Genomic DNA, 9206 nt, shown 5'->3' on the forward strand with positions numbered 1-9206 from the left:
AAGTACTTACATACAACTTTCTGCAAGAACATATATCTTGATTTCTCCTGGATAAATGCACAAGTGCAATTGCTCAGTCATATGATACATGCATGTTTAGTTTTGTAAGAAATGTCAAACTATTTCCTGGAATCTTTGTACTAATTTGTATTCCCACCAGCAATGTATGAATGAGCCAATTTCCCTGCATCTTCACCAACATTTGGTGCTACTGATATTTTTTTTATTTGGAACATTCTGATAGATATATAGTGATAGTTCATTGTGTTTTAATTTGTGTTCCCCTAATGACAAATGATATTGAATGTATTTCAGTGCGTTTATTTTCTAGCTGTGTATCTTCTTAATTGAAATGTTTGTTTAGATCTTTTGCCTATTTTCTAATTGGATTATTTGACTTTTTTACTCCTATGTTTGAGAGTTCTTTACATATTCTAAATTCAAGTTCTTCATCAGGTACATAGTTTGTAAATATTTTATCTTACCCATAAAAATCATTCACATATCTGTGCAATCTGTACCACTTTATATCCTGTATTTTATTTGTTTATTTTGTTTTTTCCTATCCTGTATTTTAATATTAAATATTAAATATATGTTTAGATGTTTTTGTCTCCTGCAACATTTCAAGTTTCTTTAATATTAGAACCATAGTTAATTAATGATAGCATATCCCACAAAAAAGTGATTTTTGCTTAGAGAAACCTAATAGCATTTAATAAATGGATTGATGAACAAGTAAAGACATGAACAAAGAAATTACTCTTAAATCCAATCCCAAGAACAAACCACTTCAGAAGACTGTTCCATTAAATTGACACAAAATTAAATCACGCACCTTCCAAGTACTTAAATATATTTCTTATTTTTATTCCTGACTTTTCTCTCTCTTATCTTCCAAGAAACCAGAGTTTCTTTAAATTGAAAATTGATCCTCAATCTACAAAAATATGATATCCTTTACCGTAGACGCCTTAGCCTGAAACAGTTCAGGACTCGTATTAATCCTAGTTCAGAACGCCAGAACATGGGAATATGGATATACACTCTAAATATGCCTATGCAGTGACAAAATCTTCCCCCTCTTGGCATCTTATATTTAGATGGTGATGTGAGACCCTATTTTACTGCCTTTAAACTGCTAGCCATTTAGTGATTCACTTGGGATTTAATTGCTTGTTCTCACTAAGTGTTCTAATCAAAACAGCCCAAATCACTTCACTACTCAAATTCCAATGTATTCACAGAAATTAGAGATACAAATAACCTGTTAAGTCACTCTTTTAATCTCTTCTCTAGGTAGGGATATTCCCCCTGGTGTATTTTTGTTATGTTTTTTTTTTTCTCTAATTTTGTCAATCTGAACTTTAAAGAGGTTCAATAAGTATGTCTTCTAATGTTTCCATTCTAAGAATGAGCATGACCAGGATCTCTTGGGGAGGAATGGAAAATTATACTCTATTACCAGTGTCCAGTCTGAACTTCTCTTAGGCATGAAACATGAGGGCTTTTATTGGCATAGTTCCATAAAATATTCTCAGTTCCTTTTTTGCAAGTTCAGCAATGATAAAGGTACTGACTCCTTCTGACAAAATTTTCTTTGCTTGCTACTAACTGCCAGTTTCATCGGAAGGATGAATAACAGAACTCATACGAATGCTGTATCAGAGATGAAGGCATGCCACTAGGAATGAAAGGAAACTCAAACACGAAAATTTTGTCATGTATATCCACTCCAACACTCCCTTTCTTTTAAGTCATTTTTCTTAAGCAAAGGTCTAATTTGTTCTTTAAGTCATAGGAATGGAAGCCAAAAAAAAATTACATGTAATAAAAAATGTTCAATCAATGAATAGTAACAGTAAACTGATTGAGATGTTAAAAGTAATAGACAAGGACATTAAAATGCTTATTGCAACTGCATTCTATATGTCTAAAAAGTTAAATAGAATTATGAAATATATTTTAAAGTAAAAGACCAAATCTAACTTCTAGAAATGAAAACTATAATATGTAACATGATAAATATACTGGGTTTAATGGCAGATTGGACAATGGAGAGCAAAAGATCAGTGACTTATGATGCATAACAATAGAAACTACTTAAAATGAAGCATAGAGAAGAAAATACAGTGGACAGAGTATCAGTGCATTGTGTGACCACCTCAAGTGGCCTGACATACATGTAATTACAGTTCCCAAAAGTTGGAAGATAAGAGATGAGGAGATGTGATATAGGAAAAATATTCAAAGAACCTGAAAAGTTTCCAAAGTTGATGAGAACTATAATTCCACAGATCCAAGAATCTCTATGAACTTCTAGCACAGGAGACATCAAGGGAACTCCTTAAAGGCACAAAATAATCAGATTTTTCAAAACTGGCGATGGAAAAATCTTAAAATCATCCTGAGGAAAAAGATATATAATGTACAAAGGTACAAGGATAAGGATGATAAGAATATTTCTTATAGGAAAAATGCAAGTGAAAAAGACAGTGAAGCAAGATCTTTGAAGTACTGAAAGTAAAAGCTGTCAAGCTAGAATTCTATACGTAGTGAAAGTATCTTCCAAAAAACAGATGTGTGAGGGTAGTTCAGTGGTAGAATTCTCACCTGCCAGGCGGGAGACCCAAGTGTTCAATTCCTGGCCCATGCACTTCCCAAACAAACAAAGGAAAACCTAACCAAAACAAAAATTCAACAAATGGTGCTGCAATAAGGGGATAGTCACATGAAAAAAGAATGAAATGTGACCCCCACCATACTGTACAGCATACAAAGAAAAAGAAATGTGAAGGGTGCATGGGTGGTTCACCTGGTAGAATGTTTACCTTCCATGCACCTCCCTTCCCCCCAAAAAAAAGTGAAATAAAGACCATTTGAGACAAAATCTGACAGAATTCTGCAGCAGCAGAACTGCAATACAAGAAAGACATGTTTTTTTTCAAGTAGTAGAGAAAACAGACAAGATGAAAATACAGTTCTATACAAAGGAACAAAGAACACTAGAAATGGAAATTACAGAAGCAAATACATGGCATACCTCAGAGATAGTGCAGGTTCAATTCCAGACCACTGCAATAAAACAAATAACACAGTAAAGTGAGTCAAGCAAAGTTTTGGTTTTTCAGTGCCTATAAAAGTTATGTTTATTCTACAGTGTAATCTATTGAGTCTGCAATAACTCTATGTCTAAAAAAAAATGTACCTATCTTAGCTAAAAAATACTTTATTGCTAAAAATGCTAACCATTATCTGAATCTTTACCAACATTTTTTCTGCCTTAATGTTGATGGCCTCTGACTGAGTAGGATGGCGGTGGCTAAAGTTTGGGGTAGCTATGGCAATTTCCTAAAATAAGATAACAACGAAGTTAGCTATATCAATTGACTCTTCCTTTCACAAAAGGGTTCTTCTAGCATGTGATAATGTTCGATAGCATTTTACCCACAGCAGAAATGGTTTCAAAATTGGAGTCAATTCTCTTAAACCCTGACAGTTTTATTCAACTAAATTTATATAATATTCTAAATCCTTTGTTGTCATTTCAACAATATTCACAATACCTTCACCAGAAGTAGATTACATCTCAATAAATCATTTTCTTTGTTTTTCTATAGAGAAGCAATTCTTTATCTGTTAAAATTTTATCATGAGATTATAAGATTTAAGTAACATCATCAGGCTCCACTTCAAATTCTCGTTCTTTTGCTATTTCCACTACATTTGCAGTTACTTCCTCCACTAAAGTCACGAACCTCTCAAAGTCATCCATGAGGGCTGAAAGCACTTTCTTCCAAATTCCTGTTAATGTTGACATTTTCATTTCCTCCCACGAATCATGAATGTTCTTAATGGCATCTAAAAATGGTGAATCTTTTCTAAATAGTTTTCAATTTATTCTGACCTGCTTCATCAAATGTTCACTATCAATGAGAGCTGTAGACTTACAAAATGTATTTCTTCAATAAGGTTTGAAATTCAAAATGACTCTTTGATCCATGGGCTGCAGAAAGAATGTTGTTTTAACATGCATGAAAACAAAATTCAACTCATAATACATCTACTTTAGAGCTCCTGGATGGCAAGGTGTACCATCAATGTGCAGTAATATTTTGAAAAGAAACTTTTTTTCCTGAGCAGTAGGTGTCAGTGTCAATAGTGGGCTTAAAATATTCACTAAGTCCTGTTGTCAACAAATGTGCTGTCATCCAAGCTTTGTCATTCCATTTATAAAACACAGGCTAAATTGATTAAGCATAATTCTTACGGGCCCCAGGATTTGGGGGTGGTAAATGAGCATTGGCTTCAACTTAAAGTCACCAGCTGCATTAGCTCCTGACAAGAAAGTCAGCCTGTCATTTGACGCTTTGAAGACAGCTATTGATTTCTCTCTAGCTATATAAGTTCTAGATGGCATATTCTTCCAATCTAAGGCTGATTTATCTGCATTGAAGATCTGTCATTTAGTGTAGCCACCTTCATCCATAATCTTAGTTAGATCTTCTGAATAACTTGAAGATTCTACATCAGCATTTGCTGTTTCAGCTTGTACTTTTATGAAATGGAGATAGCTTCTTTCCTTAAACCTCATAAACTAACCTCCACTAGTTTCAAACTTTTCCTCTGTGGCTTCCTGATCTTCCTCAGTCTTAACAGAATTAAAGAAAGTTAGGGCCTTGCTCTGGATTAGATTTTGGCTTGAGAAATATTATGGCCAGTTTGATCTTATATCCAGACAACTAAAACATTCCCCATATCAGCAACAAAGTTTTTTCTTTCTTCTCATTTTCACTGGAGTAACACTTTTCATTTCCTTCAAGAACTTTTCACTTACATTCACAACTTGGCGGTCTGTTTGGGGCAAAAAGCCTAACATTTGGCCTGTCTTGGCTTTTGATATGCCCTCCTCACTAAGCTTAAGCATTTTTAGTTTTTTATTGAAAGTGACGCACATGTGACTCTTCCTTTTACTTGAACACTTAGAGGTCATTGTAAGGTTATGAATGGCTCTAATTTCAATACTGTTGTGTCTTAGGGAATAGGAGGTCAAGGAGAGGGAAAGGGATGGTGAACAAGCAGTTGGTGGAGCAGTCAGAACCCACAGAACATTTATCAACTAAGTTCATCATCTTATAGGAGCACAGTTCATGGGACCCCCAAAACAATTACAAAAGTAGCATCAAAGATCACAGAGCACCATAAAAGATATAATAATAATGAAAAGTTTGAAATATTGCAAGAATTACCAAAATGTGACAAACAGGCACACAAAGTAGGCACAGGTTGTTGAATTTGTAATAATCTACGAAACATCAAGTAAAGCATACTACAATGAAGTATGTCTAAATGATTTATTCTTATCTAAATTTCTTTAAAATACATCTATCTATTTAAACAAAAATGGTTATAATGTAACAGGAATTTATACCATATAGAAAAGAAAAAGGCATGAAAACAGTAGCACAAAACCAGGATGGGTGGGTTAGGAAGTGGTACAATATCATTGAAAGTAGACTTTGAAAAGTTAAAGAAGTATACTATATTTACTTTATTCTTATTTTTTTTGGAGTAATTAAAATGTTCAAATATCAATTGTGATAATAAGTGCACAGGCATACAATGATACTGTGAATCACTGATTGTACCATTTGGATGATTAGAGTATATGGTATGTGAGTATACTTAATATCTCAATAAAATTGCTTTTTAAATTTTCTTTTTTTTTTGCATGGGCAGGCACCAGGGATTAGGTCTCTGGCATGGTAGGCAAGAGTTCTGCCACTGAGCCACCATTGCACCGCCCAATAAAATTGCTTTTTTAAAAAACATGTATACTGTAAACTCTAATACAACCATAAAATGACAAAACAATGAAATAGGTGATAAGCTAACAAATAAGTGAACTGAAAGTATATTAAATTAACCCCAAGTGAAACAGACAAAGAAAATAAAGGTCAGATGGGATAAATAAAAATCAAATGGGATAATAAATTTAAACCTAACAGTACAAAAAAAGTCACATTAAATGTAAATGATCTGTGAAAGGATAAATCATATACTCCAGAATAAAAACATGTTCTTAATCTTACTCCCATCTGTTGGTGGAAACCCACTGCAAATGGAATCTTCTGTAGACGTTCTTTTTAGTTATAGGATGGTAACTGAATCAGGATGTGTCTTAATCTTGTTACTTGGAGCTTTTACAAGTGAAAGCCATGTGGAAGAGTCAAAAGCCAGAAGTCAACCAATCAGAAGAAACAGCACTATATCAATCAAAATTTAATAAGGAGCATTGATCCTCCTCAGGTTCTTACTCCTGAGATGATTCCACCATCAGACAGTGTCAGTTTACAAAAGAACATCATAGGATCAAGTCCTGTTGCAGATTTCTCTCCCATTGAGTTAGATACTCTTAATAATGAAATAGTTGACCTACAGCAGGAAAAGAATAATTTTGAACAAGATCTTATGGAGAAAGAAGATAATATTAAATAGAGGACAAGCATGGTCCAGGATGTTCAAGATGAAATTCAAAAGGAGAACACTAATCTGCAAAAGCTATAGCCCAGAAACAGGAAGTACAGGAACTCCTTGATGGACTGGATGAGCAGAGAGCCCAGCTGGAGGAGCAACTCAAGGAAAGCAGAAAGAAATGTGCTGAGGAGGCTCAGCTGATCTCTTCTTTGAAAGTTGAATTAACTAGCCAAGAATCACAGATCTCCACCTATGAAGAACTAGCCAAAGCCAGGGAAGAGCTGGGCCACCTATAACAAGAAACAGCAGAGCTGGAGGAGTGTGTGGAGTCAGGGAAGGCTTGGCTGAGACCACTTCAGCAGCACCTTCAAGATTCACAACAAGAAACCAGCTCAAAGCAAGTGAAACTGATGGAAATGAAAGAGCTGAAAAACTGTAATAATCAATTAAATCGGTGCAGTGGCTCACACAACATTCTTGTAAAAACAAATAAACAAACAAACAAACAAACAAAAAACAGATTATTGCAACCTCAGCACTAGCAGTAGTAAAACATGTTTAATGAGCATACTGAATAACAGAGCAATTAGAGTCTGAACCATACACCAGGTATCTCCAGCAAGAAGTAGTCCTGAAATACCACCTTCTGATGTGACCGATGAAAAAGTGGTGACTGCAGCTGATAATGAAAAACTTTGATCTGAATTTAGCAATGACAAACATTCAAAAGAGGGAAGATCATTATAATATAGAATCAAGCTATCTATCTCTGATAAGATCTGATCCAATTTCTCTCATTTTGGGAAAATATACCACGATCTTTTTTATTCTCCCAACAAACTGAAATTCTTAAGTTTTACTAAAATGCTATGTTTTATGACTCCTCTTATTAGAATTGTTTCCTTTTCCTGGATGTCTCTCTCCTGAACTCTTTGTCATAGTTAAGTCTTTCATAGGTTGAGAGTCTAAGAATATACCTCTTTTTCCTTAAGACTTTATCATCCATTCTGAATTATTTGCCTCCTCTACTTAGTTCTATAGCAGTTGGTGCTGTTCTCATGAACCTGGAAAGAAAGTAGGCTGGTGAGAAGTTTATTTCTGTGCCCTAGAACGTAAAATGTTTTTACTTGACATGGCATTTTAACAATGGGGATGATGATAAGTGATTAGATTTAAGATATTGGGTCCTAGAGTCAACAGAAATTGCTGATATTTTAATATAGTGGTGAGGAAAGGAGCACTGTCAGGAATGATTGATTACATTTTATCTTAATTACCTGTCTGCTTATCATTATTTCCCCATAGACCACAATTCTGTAACAATGAATATCAGTATCCCCAGACTTAGCATACTGCCCAGTGCATAGCAGGCATTCTTTAACTTTTTTTAGTAGAAAACTAAAACCTCACAGCAGCCTTACACATTTTAATTTTTAATTCCTACTTCTAAGTGAAGAAATTGACTGTTAGAGAAGTTGCATAACTAGGAGGTGGCATGATCTAGAAGTTAAGAGTATAGCCTCTGGAGACATAAAATTTGAATTTGAATTCCAATTCTACCAATATCAAGCTGTATGAAAATGGGCAAGTTACTTTAACTTTCTAGGACTTGATTGCCTTTTCTATAATGCGGTGATAATATTATAAGTAAGCTGTTGCCAGGATTATGGGAGACAATGGATGGAAACCATTAATACAATGCTTGACCAGTAGAAAAAACACTGTTAACTGTTGTAACCATTGTAAGTTTTACATTATCATGAAAACATTTTCACAATCATTATCATACAAGATCATCTATCTGATTAGAATCTGATTCAGCATTTGAACTCAACCCTTTCTGCATTGTTCTATCATAAATTAATATGTGAGAGTACAGTTCATAAAATAATCAGTTTACAAATTTCACCACTTTCTTTTTTCTTTCTTGTCTCTGTTCTTCTTTGGGCTCTTCAACTACCTTAATTTTGACCTCCTTGATTATTTCTACAACTGAGAGTCTAATCACTTCTTTATGACATTATAGGCTTTTACCTTCTACTTTCATAATATAGATAATTGAACCAAGTCTGGACTTACAGTTATTATTTTGTCACGGTTAGAGACAGGTGTCAACTTGACGAAGTTGTGGTACCTGTTCATCTGATTGGGCAAGCGCTGGCCTGTCTGTTGCAATGAGGACATTTCATAGGATTAGGTCATGATCACGTCAGCTACATCCACAGCTGATTCCATTTGTAATCAGCCAAAGGGGAGTGTCTTCTGCAATTAGTGATGCTAAATCCAATCATGGGAAGCCTTTTAAGGAGGACTCAGAGGAGACAGGTTGCATTCCTGCTTTGGCTGGTGAGCCTCTCCTGTGGAGTTCGTCCAGGCCATCCATTGGAGTCATCGGCTTCGCAGCCTGCCCTGTGGATTTTGGACTCTGCGTTCCTATGGTCACGTGAGACACTTTCATAAATTTTATATTTGCAAGTGTTCCCTGTTGGTTCTGTTTCTCTAGAGAACCCTAACTAATACATCTTGGTACCAGGAGTGGTTCTTAAGGAACAGAATCTTAAAAATGGGTTTTTATGAATGGTTTTCTACTCTGACTGGGCTCAGAGACACTAAGGACTCTGATTCCCATAATCAGAATGACACTCCCAATCCATGGACTGAGTTGGCAAAGGAGATAGTCAAAATATCATCATTCGATTCTCCTAATGCTTCACTTGTACGAAGCCAGA

The sequence above is a fragment of the Tamandua tetradactyla genome, chromosome 14 (assembly GCF_023851605.1).
Source record: "Tamandua tetradactyla isolate mTamTet1 chromosome 14, mTamTet1.pri, whole genome shotgun sequence".
NCBI classification, from domain to species: domain Eukaryota; kingdom Metazoa; phylum Chordata; class Mammalia; order Pilosa; family Myrmecophagidae; genus Tamandua; species Tamandua tetradactyla.